This window comes from Macrosteles quadrilineatus, unplaced genomic scaffold, assembly GCF_028750875.1.
Source record: "Macrosteles quadrilineatus isolate MER2022 unplaced genomic scaffold, UCM_ALF_1.0 Scaffold_1__1_contigs__length_201487025, whole genome shotgun sequence".
Lineage (NCBI taxonomy): Eukaryota > Metazoa > Arthropoda > Insecta > Hemiptera > Cicadellidae > Macrosteles > Macrosteles quadrilineatus.
In genome coordinates, this window is record NW_026542594.1 from 36,869,883 (window position 1) to 36,891,366 (window position 21,484).

Sequence of the window (21,484 nt, forward strand, 5' to 3'; positions counted from 1 at the left end):
ATCCGCCCCACTGGGTCTCAAAGTTTCAATGTAATCCTTATGGAAGCAGTATTTGACACATAAACAAAGACATATGATCAGCTGTTGACTTTTGAATGCAGTAGTTAAAGAAATAGCTGATAGCATTATTCCACAGATATTAGAACAGAAACGGTAAGGATCATAAATATAAACAAATGACGACACTAGCTTGAGGTCCGTGACGTAGGAAGCTGTAAAGGAAGTAGTAAAGGTGAGCAATCTGAAGTGTGGAAACTGTTTATGACGATTAGATTAAGGTATCTGCAATCCTCAAATGCTATTGGAAGAGAAGGAACAGGTCCACGACGTAGAAAGTGGTGAAGAAAGTAGTAAAGGCGAGCTGTTCGGGGTATGGGATCTGTTTATGACCATTAGATTAAGGTATTTGCAATCCTATGAAGCTATGGGAAGGGAGGGAAACAGGTCCGTGACGTAGGAAGTGGTAAAGGAAATAGTAAAGACAAGCAGTCCGGACTGTGGGAACTGTTTGTGACAATTGGATTAAAGGAATCTGCCATCCTAAAATGCTATAGTAAGGGAGGAAAACATGTCCGCGACGTATGAAGTGGTAAAGGAAGTAGTCAAGGCGAGCTGTCCGTAGTGTAGAAACTGTTTATGACGATTAGATTTAGGTATCTACAATCCTGAAAGGCTATAGGAAGGGAGGAAAACAGGTCCGCGATGTCGGAAGTGGTGAAGGTAGTAGTGAAGGAAAGCTGTCCGGAGTGTGGAAACTGTTTATGACGATTAGATTAAGGTATTTGTAATCCTATGATGCTATGGGAAGGGAGAGAAACAGGGCCACGATGTTGGAAGTGGTGAAGAAAGTAGTCAAGGCAAGGTGTCCGGAGTGTGGTAACTGATTAAGACGATTAGATTAAGGTACCTGCAATCCTAAAATGCTATTGGAAGGGAGGTAAAGAGGTCCGTGACGTAAGAAGAGGTGAAGGAATTAGTAAGGTGAGCAGTGTGGAGTGCGGGAACTGGAAACCGTTTGTAGCAGTTAGATTAAAGTCTGCAATGTCTGAAATGCTATGAGAAGGGGTGGAAGGATGCCCACGACATGGAAAATGGTGAAAGGTGTAGTAAAGGCTAGCAGTGCGGAGTGTGGGGAATGGTTGGTGCAATTAGATTCCGGTATCTTAAATACTAAAATGATATGGAAAGTGATGAAAGCAGGTCCACGATAAAGGAAGTGGCTTAGGAAGTAGTAAAGTATGAGCATAGAGTGAGAACCGTCTGCGGCCGTTAAATTAATGTATCTTCAATCCTAAAGATCTATGAGAAGGGAAGGGAACAGGCTCCAACGAGATAGGAAGTGGTGAAGGAAGTAGTAAAGGCTGGAAGTGCAGAGTGGGGGAACTGTTTAAGCAGTTATATAAATGCGTCTAATACTTAAATGCTATGAGAAGGGAAGGAAACAGGTCTATGACATAGGAAATGGTGAAGGAAGTAGTAAGGCTTGCAGTGCAGAGTGTGGGAACTGTCTTTGGCAAATACATTAATTTATCTGCAATCCTAAAATGCTATGGGAAGAGAGGGAAACAGGTCTACGAAGTAAAGGATGGTGAAGGAAGTAGTAAAGGTGAGGAGTGTTGAGTTTGGGAATGGATTAATGTATCTGCAATGCTAAAATGCAATGGGAAGAGACTGTAGACTTGAGGTTAAAATGATTACGAAGCACGAATCGATACATGCAATCGTTAACATGAGAAATTTACAACTGAGTTTACAACAGCTGATTTTTACTCCATAGAGGATAAAAATTATTTTTACTCCCTGATGAGTAAAAATGCTACTATAGAGCCGCAACGCATGCATTAAAAATGACTGTTTTTACTAAAGTATGACAAAAACAATATAATATGAACCCTTGATTACTCCGCTCAATTTTGTGGATGCCTCTGCGAACGCCACCTAGTATTACTATGATATGTCTGTCATTTTGTCATAATGCATTTGAACAATGTTATGATTCCTTGTGTGAAAAAACTTCTTATTGTTTTCTTTATAAACAAATTAAAGTTTTGAAAAACTAAAATATCTTCACTTTAAATTGTTAGAACTGCCAATCGAAAGTTTGAGTTGCTTATTATACATAAAACTGGAGATATTTTACTCTTAAAATCATTCTTGATTCAAAAAAACTTTTCCAATTTATTTTTAAACAAAGTTTTGATTGTGCTGCCTCAGTAAAAAAATTGGCTCTCTTTTAAGCTAAAGCAGTTTGCTTAAAGCTTGCTCCTGTTTGTAATGATTGCGCTGGAGTTTCATTGCCAGTTACAATGTATTATCCTATCCTTATTTACATAACTTCTATGTAAACATGTAAAATATAAAATGTTTATAATCAAATTTAAGTATGAAAATCACAGAGGATACACGTCCGGCAGTGACGTCACCGGGTTGTGGGGGCCCGGAACGCCACTACCTCAACGATACGATCAACAGCCATTTGTGTTCGTGGTGTAGTGGATAAAGTGCTCGGCTAATATGCAAGAGTGCCTGGTTCGAATCCCATCGGTACCTTCGACTTTTTTTGCTTTGAATTCCATTTCTTCTTAACGGTACATCTTTTTTTAGAATTTTTGGCATTTATAATTTTATTTTATGAACAGAATTTAACCTTCATTAGATTTGTTTATTATCAGAAAGTTTTGCTGGTAAGGTTAGGTTATGAAAGTAACTGCCGGTTGCCTAATCCACGCCCGGTTACCGGACGCGTATCCTCTGCGTATTAAAAAACAAAAAAATTTTCAATTAAACTTTTAAGAACTGCCAATCAAAAGTTTAAGTTATTTCTTATTCATAAAACTGGAGATGTTTTACTCTTGAAATCATTCTTGTACAAAAAAATATTGTCCAATTTTTGTTTCTACCAAGTTTTGATTGTGCTGCCTTTGTTAAATACTAAGACCCACTTGTCTGCTTGAAATCTGTTTGATTTGACAAACAGGAGCTATCCTTATAGATCCTGTTTGTAATAATTTGCGCTTGAGCTTTATTGCCTGTTACATTGTATTATCCCAGCCTATAACCGCTTTACTTTTCTTCGAAACAGTTGAAAATTAAAACCATCTCGTGATTAATGTCAATTTGTAGATAATTGTATTTCAACACTTCAAAAGAACCATTCATTCAACTAGAACAAAATTGAATTTAATTTTACAACACTTAACCCATGGCACTGATGGAGACAGACTGGCAGGACAACTATAGACTAAGGACTAATTTTTCCTGCTAATTGTTGTGGTTAATAGTTGTAGGCCAATATGCAATTGTTTTTGTGTTCGTACGTGTTAAAATGTGTTCATTTTTATGTTTATTGTAAAATTATATGACTTGACGAGACCAATAAGGATATAATGTTACTGTATACCACTTAAAATGCCATACATGGCGAAACGTAATACGTAGTGGTTTAAAATACACTATTTAAACTGCAAGACGAGTTATGGGTTAGTTTAGTTTATACTAGGAAGTTCAGGGACTACAAAATACAATTTAATTAAACCGTACCTAATTTCGAGTCTGCCCTGAGGCTAGACAAGACTAGGATGTTGCAATATCGACTTGACAAACATGGTTCCTATCTAGTTATACTAACATTCTTAAGCTGAGAACAAACTATCACACCAGTTAAGTTTCAGAATACCTTGTCCATTTCGTGTATATGGGATGGAAAAAAGTCCTTGGGAGGATAAATATTTCAAATAATACGTAAGATCAAGCTACAAAACTTGGTACAAAGTTACTGGGTCTTAAGTACGTTTTACACATTATTCAGTTTTATGCTACCCCTTAAGAAGGACGGCCCGTTAGGAGTGAGAAGAAAATCTTAAATGTAAGCATATATTGATATGCACCTCAAATTAAAGACTTACCATAAGCATACAATGCTGCAAATTTAAACTCAAACACACAGCCACAGATGAGACCTCACCACCACGAATTTAAGCTCAAAATTACAACTGGATAATATATGGCAGCCGTTCAAATATTTCTTTAATCTGCCATTTTGAATCTATGAACGGTTGCCATTTCTTAACCGGTTGTTCTTTTTAGCTAAAATTTTTGCGTTGTATTCTAATAATAAAGACCTTCAATTTGATTTGCATATCGACCTCTCAACTCTATGATTTCTTCAGGCTTCTACTGGGCCCCTCTGATGAAGAAGCGTATAATAGCTTTGCAAATTTAAGAACATTTGAACGTGTGTCATTTTTTACTTGGTTGTCCGTTTAAGATCGGGTTTCAGGCATTGTATTTTACTAAAAAAAAGACCTTTAATTTGATGTCTATATCAACCTATGCTTGCGTTTAAGATTTTCTTCTAACTCATACCGGGCCTTTCTCCTGAGTATGACTGTTAAAATGATTTTTTTTCCCCAGTAACTGTGTTTCAAGTCTTAGGCTATTTTCTTTTCTTTTTTATATTTAACTGACCTGGGACTTTTTCCAATCTGTAGGATTGTTATTCTTGTAATGTATATATATGGGTAACAGGATCATGCGACATGTAGGTATAATTTATAATTTGTATAATTTATAGGAGAACCAAACTTCTCTATAGTATGCCATATTAATATGTTTATTTTTTGACAAATAATTTAATACAAAAATTACAAAGTTAGGCTATATAAACTAGCAGTTAGCCCGTGCTACGTACGGGTATTTGGTATACCAAAATAGTCTGACATTGATAAATAAATCGTCCATACATATCCTTTGTATCAATTTCACTGCATAAATCTATATAAATAAAATTAGAGTTTTGTCTGTACATTGCTCAGAATTATATATTTTTAGGTTATTTTTACGTCTTATACATTAAATAAGCAGAAACGAGTCTTATCTCAATTTCTGTCTGTCTGTCTGTCTGTCTGTCTGTCTGTCTTTCCCTTTGTCTGTAACACTCAAGATGGCATTTTACGCTATCTTCTCCTGGAAAACGAGAGTACCTATCAAGATCCAAGTCATTTTAATGTATTCACTGGATTGGCGAGATTGTCTTTAGCCATTAAAATATGGCCTCACTACTTTGTAAATAATATTACGAACGTTCAAAAATGTAGTTTCGTGCGATTTATGTCAAGTTTTCGTCCAATTTGTATTGCATAATCATCTATGAAATAACGAACAGCTGTTCGGATCAAGATTATTTTTCCTAGCTGTCACTGATATGTTTACAAATGTTGTTTACAAATACCGCAACCTTTTTCAATGGGTCTGACTTAAGGGAGGTACGAATGAGGCATTTAGTTCAAAATTCCTCCGCGAACAGCGCTGTAGTAGAGAGCACTTTGTCAATGAAGGTTTACTATTCGCAAAAATAGTTCTGTTCATAAAATAAAATTATAAATGCCTCAAATTAAATTTTATAATTTTTTATTTATAAAATTAAACTATCATAACCTAACCGAACTAACCAAACTTGCTGATAATTAAATAATATAAAAAAGATTAGTAATAGAAAAAATAATTATGTTTATTAAATAAATCTAGACATTGCTCAATTAAAATTTTATAATGACCTAATAATAAAATTAAACTGTCATAACCGAACCAAACCAACCAAACTTGCTGATAATGAAAAAATCTGAGACAAAAAGTTAATGCAACCAGCGAGATTCGAACCCGGGACCTTTTGCACGCCAGCCCGGCACGCTAACCACTAGACCACCGAAGCCGTTGTCCACACTCCGTATTGTTACGGTAATAGCGTTCCCTCAGCTAATAAGAAGCCCACAGCTGTCATCGTAGCCTCTTCCGTACCTCCCCTGAGTAAATACCTTTTTCAATCACGTTTTGAATGTAAATCCCAAGTGATTAAAAACGTTTTTCTTACATAACGGATTTAATTAATCGAAAGTGCAATAATATAGTGTAATAGTGTAACCATGTAAATGAAATTAAATAACTAGGCATCATCCAGTTCAGGAACCAGAGATTCTTTGTGTATAAATTGTTCTTGAGTTTTGATAACCAGAAAGAAGACCTTGAATCAGTGTTGTATATGGCTGGGAAACTTTAAATTTAATAATGATCGTCGCCAATGGCTTAGAAATATGGTTTCCACTCATTGACACGGCGCTTCAATGGCGGTTGTGTAAAGTGGTAAGTAAAAAATCACAACTGCAGTGGTTGATTGTAACAGAGGTTTACGGATGATGCTAAACTCGCTTTTCTAATGTGTTATTTTCTGTTCCAACCATTGACTATATATATATAGTCAATAGTACCTACTCACCGTGTGATGCAATCGCTGGACCATACAGCCATGCTCTTGGGTACTTACGCCTACCCAATTATTCATAACAAACTGTTCGACGACGATCCTTGATACCGGTACTTTTCCCTAGAATACACGGCCTACCTACTTAAGAAATAAAATTACAAACGTCCAAAAACCCAACGTTGTGTGATTTTTGTCACATTTCCTTCTAAGATAGCCTTTACCAATCATTGTTTAGAGAATAGGTACGTAGGGCCTAATCTATTAAATAACAAAAAGTTGTTTGTATGAGGTTGTTTTTTTTTTTTTTTTTAACTGACACCGATAAGTTTACATTAAAAGTTGTTTACAAATAAAGCAATTATTGGGAAATAACTTTGATTGCCGTTTTAAAACCTTTTACGAGAAAATCAAAAACCAAGAGATCAATAACCTCGGGACTTGATTAACTCATATAATTGGTCGGCTGTACTATAGTTCTCAACTGTGAACGTTGGTTTTTGGTACCGGTTCTATTCCTTAGAACCGTTGGTACTGTTGGTAGTAGCAAGAATCATTTTTAAGTACCAACACATCACTGTACTTTACAAATTAGTTATCGTTGGTGTTGCACCTTATTTATTATTACAGGCGTATTCAATTTAATTGATGTCTTAACTGTACAATTTTTGCTTTTTCTTTCTTGATTCCAAAATGTTAGTTTATGCTAAGAAAACGATAACGCACTTTAGTAAAACATTTATTCAGCTTCAGCTAACCATAATGAATTGTTTAAACGCTTTACGTTGTTTATGTATCAATTGTTCGTGGCCTATTTTGGTAATATTTACTATAAATTACCAATCGTCTATACCAGGGTGGCTGGACCACCCTGGACCAGTCGTCTTCATTTCATATAGTAAGCCGTCATTTCGGGTCATCATCGGTCCAAGCAAATATACATTGCTATGATGAAATTTGATGACATTAACAAAATATTTTAGATACTAATTTTACAAGTACTTTGTTATGCTTAAAGCGTAGCAAACCCCCTAATTAAGTTCTGTATTTTTGTGTGTATGTCTGTTAGTAAAGCATTAATGTCCTTATTTCTCAGTGTTTCACGGAAAGGACAAAAGTACCTTTATAATGAAAATGTCAACACGAATAAAGTGTTAAATTGGGAGGTTGAAGTAGTACCTTAAATACTTTTAACCATTGTGGAAGGTAACTTTCAATTATAGGCCTACATTAGGGCTATGCCTCATAGATCTATAAAGCATTTTTTTGTTTAATCATTGGATTTAACATATGGACCAACACGACCCAGGTTACATTTAATTTCGAAGCATTTTTTTTGGCTTGAAACTGTCAGATACTGTATTTGCGAAAGTTTATATACTGTATAATAGTTTTGCCAGCACATCTGAAAATATGCAAACCAAATTCTGTTCTTAATAAAAAGGTTTCAATAACTGACTACAATAAGATCCCCGTGCGTAGAACGGGCACACAGCTAGTTGCTAAATAAATTAGTAACCAAAGAAAAGTGAAAACAAAAACAGACAGTTTATTTTCAAACAGATGTTTAGTTAAAATAAAATTCAGTTGAAAAAAGAACTTGTCACCTTGTATAAGGAATTTGAAGTATACACGCTTAGTAAGCTAGTTCCGTATTTCTTTCTATTTTTATCATCCATGCTGTTATATCTTCTAATACCTGTGACACACTCTCATTCAATCTATGTACATCCTAATTTTCCAAATTCAATTATTCAAACCATAAGATATTTAGTTGAAAAATAAAAGTAATAAAAATAAGAGTGACATTTTCCCTACATCAGCGCACCCAAACGTAACCACATATGAACACACGCCAAACAACGTTTTAGACTTTACAAAAGGATAGTAGTCTACTTGTGCAATATCCTAGGTCAATGATAAAATCGTGTTTAATCAATGTACTTCGTCTGTTTATTCTAAATATAACCTGTCAGAGGTTGTAGTAGTTTAAATCGTGATTCCTGATCATCCTTGACCTTCTTGTTTAATAACATCAATATTTCCAGGCCTAATCCAAACAAAGTTTAAGCAGTCAAACATTTATTGTAAACAAAAAGCTGCCAAGATGAATTAAAACATGTAAACATTGCTATTTTCATACTCTTTCCTCAAAAAGTCGAGCAGTAGTAAAATTCGCATAGGATTTTCTTTGAAGACTCGTGGGAAGACCTTCGATTTGTATACAGCAATGGTCTTACTCATCTCTGTGATCTACTCAGCTCTACTAATATTACTTATATTCTATAATCAATGACTAAATCATAAACTAAATAAAATGACGTCATAGTTCTATAGTATACAAGCTGTAACCCGCGGGCTTTGCCCCGTTTAACTTCTTAATTTTCAAAATGATCTCGTTCGCATGGCTCAATCACGTCCTGGTTGAAGTTCGTTCGCTACGCTCACTCACCTTTAGGTTGGAGCTTGTTCGCTGCACTCACTTGCCTTCAGGTTAGTTCGTTCGCTACGCTAACTCGCCTCCAGGTTGAAGTTCGTTCGCTATGCTCACTCACCTTTTGGTTGCAAATTAGCTGTTGTCATAAATGTAAAAGAAATAATAGTGCTGCACCCTGTTGGTAATCCTTGTAACTTTAATGCTATTGGACATCATAGAACAGAACCAACTTGTTTAATTGAAACAGCTGTTAAGATTCATTAATTCCATTTCTCATAAGGTTAACATTGGAAACTCCAGAGCCACTGGGGCGGAGCCCAGAGGTCGGAGGGTAAAATCCTTTCTTAGTGAGTCTACTACCCAAAAGGAAGATGCCTGCCAAGTTTCAGGTTCCTAGGTCTTATGGTTTCTGAGATTTCGTGATGAGTGAGGGAATGAATGAATGAATGAATGAATGAGTCAGTGGGTTTGAGCTTTATATAATAGATTTATATATCCATCCAGCTGTTAGTTCAAACACATTATATTGCACTAAAACAAACCCAAGATTTTAAAGATTGCCTTAAAAATATATTACATTATCACAAGTATTTTACAAAAAAAATTTAAATAATCTGTCATCCCCTTGCCGAATAAATGAATACGTGGATTATTATAGCATTACACATAGTATAAAAAAGTCAAACTTACGTATGTCATTTAATTTTTATCCAAATGCTGAATTTGTGTCACAAACGCTGAATGTTTACAGCTGTTAATTTAAGCAAATTGTATTATACCAAAAGCTAGTGTATAATGTTAGCGTCGGCTGCTAGACTTCAAAAATTAAAACTTAATTTCTAAACAACTGTAACCCTAAACTAAACTTATGACTTCGAAATTCCCTAGTTCTCAAAATTATCTTTATTTCAACACAAACACCATGAAAATCCGTGAATTGGTTGATTCAGAATCGTGAAATAAAAAACCCTGTCATATTTAAATATATACGAGCCCCTCCTACGTAGGGGAATCGGGTAGTCCATTAAAACTGTATATAGTTAATCAATATTTCTGTTCCTAATTCAAGCATAGATTAAGCGGCTCAAAATTTATTGTAAAGAAAAAGCTGCCAAGATGAATTAAAATCGTTGTTATTTTCCCAACCTTTCCTCAAAAAGTCGAGTAGTAAAATAATTTTCATAACCTTTCTTTGTAAGACTCGTGATCTTCGATTCGTATACAGCAATGGCTATAGAATCTTACTTATTTTCTATAATCAAAATCACAGAGTTAATAAACTAACCTCATAGTTCTATGGAATATTTTTATATTAAACCAGCTGTTAGTTTACAAATTATATTGCACTAAAACTAACAAAAAATGTTAAAGACTGTTCAAAAAAATAAATTAGAACATCATTTTACTACGTAAATGATCTGTAATCCTCTTACCAAATAAATAATCGTATTAATGATTATAGCATTACACATAGTATAAATAAGTCAACCCTACGTATGTCATTTAATTTTTATCCAAATGCTGCATTTGTGTCACAAACGCTGAATGATTACAACTGGTACAGCTGTGTTATGTGTACAAATGTTATGTGTTAAGCAAATTCTATTATACCAAAAGCTAGTGTATTTTACTAAATATAAATTGTTATGTGCTGGTAGCGATTGGTTGTGATTGGCTGACGAGCTCTAATGACTAACTGTTTGTGAGTCACATGGGAAAACTGTCTTTAGTTCCTATTGGCATTTTTCTGGCCCATTATTCCGGTCAATAATAATTTAATTATTTACATGAATATAAAGAGCATGATATGAAATGCTAGTGAAGTGATAACATGAAGAAACCCACTCAGAACCCCCTAGATTAGTTTTTATGAAATAACAAAATGGCAAATACTGAATTAAGTTTAAACTAGTGTACCTGTTGCTCGAATTCGAGCAATTGCAATACAGGCGACTCAAAGATTATGGAAATACTCACAATCTTCACAACAGTTAGATATAATCAAAATATTTTGTAAATATCTTATCTTTTTCAATAAGCTGATCTTGTTTTTTTAGTGTTTTCTAAAAAATTTTCCCTCTCATAGTCACATTAGGTTGTCTCTGATAACGATTATAAATGAAAAAAAAACATTATTTCTATTTCTTCTACTTGGTTGTGTTCTATTACTTTTTCTATGTTTCCATTGTTTACAAATCGGTTATTTCAATGATTGCTCAAGAAATGTAGAACAGTGTTAATTCAGTTTTATTTTTAGCCTATATCAAATTGTCCAGGATTTCTCACTCTTTTCCACTCTATACACCAACCCAAGTTTCGTCTACAGATGCAATATGCCAACGAATATCACCTACGTACAATCTCCAAGAAGTGGTATAAAAGGCAGAAACCAACCCATACCATAGATATAAGTTAACTCCAAAAGAAAAGAGTTACTGTGATAATAGGATTTTCCACTGATTTGGTAATAGAACATTATATTGCAAAACATGACATGATGCAGAAGAAAATCCATTTTAAAATCAGAAAAAACCATTGCAAATACTGTACTTCATTTTGACAAATTCAATAAATCACAATTTAAATATGAACAGCTGTTTCATTAAAAAGTACTGTAGTGTAGAATTATGCATATGGTCGTAATGTAAACAAATCTGAAGAGGCAACTTTAAAAGATTCTGGGGCAGAGCCCCAAGGGAATTTACCTCGTTCCTCTTTTGATGGCTCATCTACAGACCAAGACGTTTCTTTAGAGACCCCTACGAAGTTTCTACGCCCAGCCGTTCGCTCAAATTAGCTATGACAAAAACCCCATTTTCCTCCATAAGAATAACATGGGATGGGAATTTAAAGGCCACTGGGGCAGAGCCTCAAGGGAATTCACCATGTTTCTCTTTTGATGGCTCATCTACAGACCAAGACCTTTCTTTAGACACCTCTACCGAGTTTCTACACCCAGCCGTTCTCTCAAAATAGCTATGACAAAGAAAAACAGTTTCAAATTAATATATAGATAATTAAACAAATAAAAATCTTACTATGTATTACCGCATGACATTTATCATATACATCTTATTACCCAGACAAAGGTAGATGAGAACAAATTGTAACTTATTTTTGGATGCTACGGTTATACATAATACTTCAATTCAATACTACAATTTCATGTTTGAACATGTTACTCTTCAATACTGAGCACCATTTCCCATCACCACTCACTTGATGATACTTAAGTGGACAAAACTCATATTCGATTATACACTATAGTGCTTTAAGGGCTATATACATACCAATCATCATTGGAAAAGGACGGTTATTAGGTTGTTAAGTTATTTTGTTTAAGATCTTGTTTTGTCATGTAAATTTTTAAAGAGTATTAATGTATGTAAAAGCACTCTCTATATATCGTTGATGTTTTCGACATAAACTGATGACACTCATTAAAAAATTACGTATTTTAAACAATCCCGTGACCACTTAATGAATATTTTAACTAGACAGGCGTCGTTGTTATTTTAATTATAGATGGAAACTGCATATTTCTATGAATTCTTTTTACCTAATTAATAAACGGCTGTACATGTTTAAATAAATGCAGAATATTGTTTTAGATGAAAACAAAATTAAAACAAGTTATAATTTGTGATTATATTGATTGAATTCAAGTATTTTATGTATTTAAAACCACAAAGATATTTTACAACTATTGGAACAACAGTAACTACTATTGTGTCGTATAGCTATTTAATGAATAAACCACTGACAGGTCATATCCGTTACGATCAGTTTCACAATGTACGAGCAATTTAAAGTTTTGTTACATTTCACTACTATTGATCTATTAGTCCAACTTGTAAGATAATAATGTGAATAATAAATTCGTATTATTTCCTATGATTGTGGTTTCAAAAACTGTCAATAATGTGATATTAGAAAATAATCTCCAGTTGAATGTGTGTTAATTATTTTTATTATAGGTGCATACATGTGACCATAGACAATTTTGTCTATGATATGACATAGCTTTTTAATACAATTTATTATTAAAAGCTGATCAACAGGCAAACTCCAAATTTAATTGGTATTTTAATATATTACTAACTCTGGTATTAAATGTGAATAGAACGATTCTTTCAAGAAATTAATAGATTAAGCCTTAGCTTTTGGCCATACATTTGAACTTTAATTGCGTAACTTTATGAGATATAGTTTACAGTGAAAATTTATATTATTGTAGGAAATTACCCACTAACGCTCCTCTTCGCACACAGCAAAAAACTTTACACTAGTATTTGTATTTAAATAAACAACACAGGGGGTAACAAAATATCAAGAAATAAGTTGAAAGAATTATTTGGCAATGGGAAACACAATAAACAAAGTTTTCTTTCGATGGTTTCAATAGTCTTAAACTCTTGCAAAATTGGTAAGGATGCAAAGTTGCGCAATAGAAGTGAGTGAAATGGATGCCTTGGACCTTCTGTGTGTTCTTATTCTCCTTGTATTAATCCTTGTTTACCCTCTTCCTATAATACAATCACTGAGTCTCTGTTAATTAAGAAATTCCTTGTTGTAACCAAATCAAAAACCATGTCAGAAATGGACATTTTTCAATTAATGGTTACTAGTTTTTTTTATTACTGTTTGATACTCTTTGTCAAATTATCATATTGCTAGTTTCCTCTGTAACATTTGTTTTCTGCTGATTTAATTAACATATGTTATATTCATTGTTTCTTCAAAATATACACACAATTTTACAGTCCACATAGCTCTTTAGTAATTTTTTTATTATAAGTTTATTTTCAACCTTTAATTCAACGCAACGCAGATACCCAACAATTACCATCATGCTGAATGTTTAATAAATTATTATAAATAACTGACTTATAATTTTTAATTTCTAAATCACCTGCATGGCTATCTAGGAAAAATACCAAAGATGCAGGAATATAAGTACAGTTATTGTAAGTGTATCTTTATGAGTACCCATTGGAATTAAGATAATATTCTATGCTTTCTTACAAATCATTCAAAATACTCAGATCAATATAAAATCTATCAAATTGTTAAAATCCTTTTAAGAGTAAAGACGATGGTTAAAAAACCATAACAGTATAACGTCAGTATAACTAACATATACACTAGAGTAGCCTTTTTGTACCTCGATAAATTTAAGAAAGCTTTAAATAGGATTATCAAGGGTTATGCGTGTTTAAAATTAGGGCTACTGCCAAGTTTAGGCGTAAACTGAAAAAACCAATAAATATTAAACAATACAAATAATAGGCAACCCCAAAGTCCAAACAATAAGAAAACAATGAGTAAAAGCACAGGCAAGGATTTTTGTGGTTTTGTTTGTGAGAGGTAATTTCATGTTAAGAATAACATATTAAAAGCAACAAATTGATGATAAAAGGTTATTATTTCTTTATGATAAAGTTTAGATAAATAATGCCATTACTACAATATTAGTAAAAGCTTGAATTTTTAATTACGAGTAAATATAATATTAAAGAGTTCACTTAAGCAGATTATGATTAAAAAAAACCTCAGTGTGTGTAAAGAAATAATGAGTCTAATACACAAGTTGATGTACTTTTATAATGGTTTATGGGGGTTTTCAGTCCAATTGAATTGATTACAGTAGATATACAGGTGATTAATTGTATTATTAGGAAAAGATTCACAATGCTTAGCAGATTGTATTATATAATAAGATTATAAATTTTGCAATAATATATCTTTAATGAATGACTAACCCAATGCTCTTAGTTTATATCACAAGTACGGATGATATCCACTTTCGCTTATAAATCCTAGTTGTATTGCATACGATGCAGTTACATTGCTGTGATGGCCTGATAAGATATTTTAAAGACCATTTATTCTCCCAAATAGAATGAAACGTTAGGTAATTTTAATAAAAAATAATAATTTATATATTATTGATTAACTTTTAACGTAATCTGCTTTTGTAGCAACTATGTCAATTTAACTTCATCTTTTGGTTAGCAGCTGATATTTCTTCAACATATATTATATTATATTATATTATATTATATTATATTATATTATATTATATTATATTATATTATAATTATATTATATAATATTATATAATATTATATAATATTATATTATATTATATTACAGTATATTATATTATATTATACGAGGGTTGTTTTTTTTCAACCTCCGTTAGGCTATGAACAAAAGACAAGTTCATATAAAACATTAAATTTATTACCAAAAGTTTGGTCCATTTATGGTTACTTTTTGACATAATCACCAAAGAGATTGAGACATTTGCTATATCTGTGCACCAGCTTTTTAATACCCTCTTCACGAAAAGTGGCCGCCAGTACATTCCAAAAAACAAAACAAAATTCAAAAACAAAAAAATGACAACAAAATTAAAAAATCAAGAAAAAATAAAAAAGGACTTTAAAATGTCTAGAAATTCAGTAAACAAATCAATAAGGGCGAATCTGTGGTTTATTTAACCATTCTGCCAACTTGTTGAATCAGCTCATTACTGTCGTTTCAGATGACTTGGTTCAACAGTTTGACAGGATGGTTAAATAAACCACAGATTCACCATTAATGCTTTGTTTACTGAATTTCTAGAAATTTTAAACTCCTTTTTTTATTTTTTCTTGATTTTTTTTATTTTTTTGCCTTTTTTTTGTTTTTGGATTTTTTTTTTTTTATGTACTAGCGGCGACTTTTCTTGAAGAGAGTATTAAAAAGCTGGTGCACAGATATAGCAAATGTCTCAATCTCTTTGGTGATTATGTCAAAAAGTAACCATAAATGAACCAAACTTTTGGTAATAAATTTAATGTTTTATATGAACTTGTCTTTTGTTCATAGCCTATCGGAGGTTGAAAAAAAAAACAACCCTCGTATTATAATGAACTACAACAAAGGTAACATTTTAGATCAGGGAGACACAAAAAAGCTGAAAACCTAAGTATTGAACTATAGTATTATGTTCATACCAGTTTCAATAATAATGTCATTTACAATTAAAGCTTTTTGGATCATCAAGCAGAAGGCGACAAAAGTGGTTAGGCCAGCAGTAAGGCCAAATTATATGTTTGCTGAAGGACTCTAGTTGCTGTAGCCATGTTTTGAAACTGGCAGAAGCTAAATTCCAACATAGGTTTCTTTTATAAAAAAAAAAATATTTGAGAAGTTACACATAAATTAATAAGAAAATCTCAGATACAAATATAAATACAAGCTAAAATAATGTTTATGTAGAAATAAACAAAATTGCGGGTATCTGGTTTAAACGTTTTTTAGGGTAATAAAATCATTATAGATTTTATTTTTATTTTTAACCATAGAACCATTACCGAAGAGTGGTAATCAACTTACGGGTCGCCTTGTATACTGTATTCACGTACGGTATAGATATAATAAGACCAATAGAACAATTGTGTTGCTGTACCTATCAAAACTAATAAGCTAAAAGCTATCATAGGATAAGATTATCTTTAATAGCCTTTTTTTTTATTTTATGTATTGGAAAAAATATTTAACATTATTTCAGCCATTTTAGTCAAAACTCAATACAAATAATAAGGGTGAAAAATTGTCAATTTCAAACAATAGTCTGTGACATTCATAGTTTATTGAATTATGATTTTATTTAGCTTGTATTATCTGAACCGCCATTTTTTTTTTGATGTAGGGGGTTTAATTTTGTTTGGAGTGTAAGGACTTGTGAACTACTAATTAAATTTAAAACGGTTATACTGTTTATGAGGAATCAGAATTAGGTTGTAATTTATTTTTGTCATACTGCAGCAAAACCGCCGGCCGTTTGCAATGCATGCGTTTAACGCTAAATGAGCTGTTTTACTCTCTAGGGAGTAAAAAGCGTTCTAGTGTTTTTAGCCCCTAGGGAGTAAAGATCAGGTGTTGTCAACTCGGTTGTAAAATTAGATTGAAAACATTGCATGTATCGACATTATATATCGATTGTTTGATTGGTTGTAGCTTATTGTTGCATTCTTGTCAATATAGTTCGACACATTGAAAGTAATGTATACTAACTCAATCGTAATGGATGATACGATTGAATCACTTACCAACTGCTTATTTTAATTAGCATATTAACTTGAAAACAATAAAGAAGTAGTTTTGAGAGATTATCTGAAAACTATTTGGATTTGTAATAATTCGGCTTCCCCTTGATCTTAAAACTTGATCTCGGGTCGAAAAGAGTCACTTTAGGCCCTAGTGATGAAATATACTATTATTTTAAGGGCACCTTTCATGATGAAATAAGAGCTACTTTGGATTAACCATGGTTTGTTATTTACAAAAAATGAGTTTCACAAACATAAAACAGTTAGCGTGGACTATGACTCTTTATGCATTCACGTATAAGTTTTATTTACGTAGGCCGAAAATACTCGTATTATAAAACAAGACAAATTTAGAGTTTTTAATGAACATTACATTATTTATATATACACGTAGTAGAATGAAAAATATAAAAAAAATATTGGATGATATTGGTTAAAAGATATGACTGCTATTAGAATAAAGTAATACAGGTTATCACAGTATACAATGTGTATCTTATAACAAAGGTTTTAATTCATATCACTATGTTTTTTAAGAGTCTTACAAATCACCAAGAAACCACGATAGAAACATCCATCCAGTGATGTCCGATAATAGCCGAGAGATGATTGTGTTCACTTTACCGGCTATAAACGAGATTTCACGTCGCGTAAATGCTTAAAGCGTTAAAAGCTTTTGTGACATTTTCTCTTAGTGACTTCAAAGATAAAAGTGCCCCTCATTTTAAAAACATGTTCAATAGAAGAAGAATATGGGTATACCAAAGTCATAAATACCTTCAAACCTTCAAACCTGAAAACAAAGTTCCCCTCTGGTTTAAATTTAAGTTGGTAAAAAGTTATTCAACTCAGCTAAAATTTTAATTTTCTTTAGGCTGATTTTGTTATTTTCTTAGATCTGTACTCAATCATATGTTCTCAAAATTCAACTACTGTATTTGTAAACAGTTCATATATGTTTGTTTAGTTCATTTTTACATATTTCATTATTTTCTCTTTGCTTGAAAACGTTTGTATTAAATGAAAGTTGCAATGTTTCATGTTTCATTTATTATAACGCTATCAAGAAATCCTCAAGAATAATATATAAATATATAATATATATATATATATATATATATATATATTATATTTATAACTCTCTCTCTATATATGTATATATATATGTGTGTGTGTATATATACATACATAAAAATTGAACGAATGGTGTTTTTGGCCTCTGGGGACATCAAAATGAAAAAGTAAATCGGTCCCAGGCCTGGGTCTTGCCGTGCCACCTATGGTAATAGTTATTTTCTATAGGGAAATTCGCTAAACACATAAATACATACAGACGGAAACGGTTTTTAGGTGTGAACTAGGCAACACAATCATGATCTTATGGGGAAATGTGTTTGTATTGACCTGAGCAATAACACTATATGCATGTGTCCAGAGTTATGGGACACCCTGTATTTACACAAAACAAAATTAAAAAAACTACTTTTTAAATCTTATAATGAATGACTGAACGAAAATCCTTCTTTATTTAGGCGAACTAAGGACCTCATAGTCCTTTCTTACAGTTAACCTCTAAAAACTAATAATAACAACAAAATAATAACAAAAAATACAATAAAGTTTGTAACAAAACTACGAACTTTAATAATGACTTCAATAATGACGTTCTCCAACGAAGGAAAGCAACGCACTGAGCACAGATCGGGCGCAGGGAACGGTTCGTGTAAATGTAAATACTGGACCACGCTCTGTGTAACCAGGTGACAAAGCGGTCGGGACCAGAAACGGGAACGGGCGGTCGGGAACGGGTCGTGTAAATGTAAATAATGTACCACACTCTGTCGACCAGGTGACAAGGCGGTCGGGACCAGGAACGGGAACGGGCGGTCGGGAACGGGTCGTGTAAATGTAAATAATGTACCACACTCTGTCGACCAGGTGACAAGGCGGTCGGGACCAGGAACGGGAACGGACGGTAGGGGAACGGCTCGTGTAAATGTAAATAATGTACCACACTCTGTCGACCAGGTGACAAGGCGGTCGGGACCAGGAACGGGAACGGACGGTCGGGAACGGGTCGTGTAAATGTAAATAATGTAACACACTCTTGATCATGTGACAAGGCGGTCGGGACCAGGAACGGGAACGGACGGTCGGGAACGGGCCGTGTAAATGTAAATAATGTAACACACTCAGTAGTGGTGAACTACCGGTATGACCCCACTTTAGGCACGTTTTTCCCATGTTATTCTTATGGGGATCATTTTTAGCCACCAAATCCAAAAATCCTGATCTTCGCCTGTACACCCCAATATAAATGTTCAATACCATTGTACAACTTCATTACTATTTCAAATCCACATCCATTCACATGTATATTCTCAAAATCATCAACTTGACAGTGCGAGGTTTGTACGCGAACTCGGGCGCGCTCCCGGCTCATGGCGCGCTCCCTTGGACATCCTTAGTGGAAATCCATGAGTTCTGGCTACTTGGGAACCCAAGCCATTTGACATACAATAAATCACCCTTCTTTCTAATTACCTTCTCTACCAAATACATGTCTTTATACTTGGTCTTTAACAACTCCTCTGTATAGAAGCCTCCCCTGATTATATTACCATTTTCATCTTTCAAGATATAAGTCACAGGCTTTGTATTCTTTACTTCTGCTATTGTAAATAGCTCACCTGTCCAATTCGGAGTATATCCTTTACTAAAAACATGTTTATACTTGGAAATCCTCACACTATCACCCACCTTATATCTTGGCTTTTTAACTTGCACTACTTTAGAAGTCAACCTCTCATGCACATATTTACTATTCTTAATATTCACTTGGTTAGGCTTCATACCTATAGATCTATGCACCTTATTATTATATTTTCGAATTAAATTTGGAAGTAAATCAAACCATTTATAACTACCCTGAGCACTAAATTCCCTATATAGCCAATTTTTTAAAGTTCTCTGAAACCTCTCCACAATTGCAGCCTTAGTTGTAGAAAATGTGTGATAGTGATTAATATTTAAGTTTTTCATTAGTTTGCTAAAATATTGATTAAAAAATTCTTTTCCATTGTCAGATTGAATGTTTTTAACCCCCTTTGGTAGAATGGTTTTAATGGCTTCTGTAACCACTAACCCTGTCTTATTCTTTAGTGGAGCAGCATAAGCTTTTTTAGAAAATGTATCTATTAAAGTTAAAATATATTTATTGCCAGAATTTTCTCTAGCATAGTTTTGCATATCAATTAAATCTATTTGTATGGTTTCGTTTATACCCAATATTTTTAAAGACCTTCTAATGAAATTCTTTCTTGCAGGCTTATGAAGTTCGTATGCAATTTTATTCATTTTTTATAACATCATCCTTTCCTGTAACTCTAAATACATCACCATTAGCCCCAATCAATAGATTATCTTCCATTCTTTTAAATACATAGTTTTCTGGTATATATGGTCTATTATCTATATACTTAAATCCACTCAAAGATGTGGGGTCAGCAACTAATAAATCAGGATTATATTCCATCAAATTAAAATTTTTTTCTCCATACACAAATTTTGATCCATCGTAATGCATAGCTTGTGACATTAGACAAATATCATCCAAATGTTCCCCCTCTGGTAGATTCCTTATAAATTGTTTTTTGGCATCCCAACATTTTTCTTTTTTATCAAAAGTTATAGTCTGTTCTTTTATAACACAGTCAGTTTCATCAATGGCAGGTTTAACACGTACTAACCTTTTATTATAAAAACTCCAATAGCCTGCTTCCATTTTTGGAACTTGTGAAACATTCACAGCATCATTACTATCTGTACCTTCTATCAAATTGCTAAGTTTCTGTTTCTTAGCATTCCAAACACCATTCTCTGATTCTAAAAATTCATAATTATTATCATCTTGTACAAATTTACCATCTTCTTTTCGTATTAAAGTCTGTTGTAAAGTGGGCACATCATTTAAACTTTCACCCTTTTCTACATTAGTAATTTTCCGTTTCTTAGCATTCCAAACACCATTCTCTGATTTTAAAAATTCATAATTATTATTGTCTTGTACAAATTTACCACCATCTGTTCGTATTAAAGTCTGTTGTAAAGTGGGCACATCATCTAAACTTTCACCCTTTTCCACATTAGTAATTTTCTGTTTTTTAGCATTCCAATTTTTATTCTTAGATTCTAAAAACTCATATTTAGTTTTACCTTGTAAAAAGACATCACCTTTTCTAGTTAATGTCTGTCTCAAAGTTGATACATCATCTACAAACCCCCCATCTTTAACATTACCAATTTTACGGTTTAAACCATTCCAACTATCGTCTTGTAAATTTAAAGTAGGTTCACTACTAGCCCTGGGTTCTGTAGGCTTATTATATGGATTATATAAACGATAAAATTTATCTATAAACATATTTTTATTTAATAAATAATTCCACTTTCTCTCAATTCCTCAATAATGGAATCTATTTCATTATCCACTCCTGAGTTACCGGCTTGGCGACTTAGCCAAAGAAGTCTTAACCTATCTACAAGCTCATTAGGATCATCCCAATAAATATAGTCTATTTTATTACCAATCACTTGTCTCAAACCTTCACCAACAGATTTAAAAAGAGGTTTAATTATATTAAGATATTTAGTATGTCTATTACTTGAAATTGGTGCACCATCTTTGTA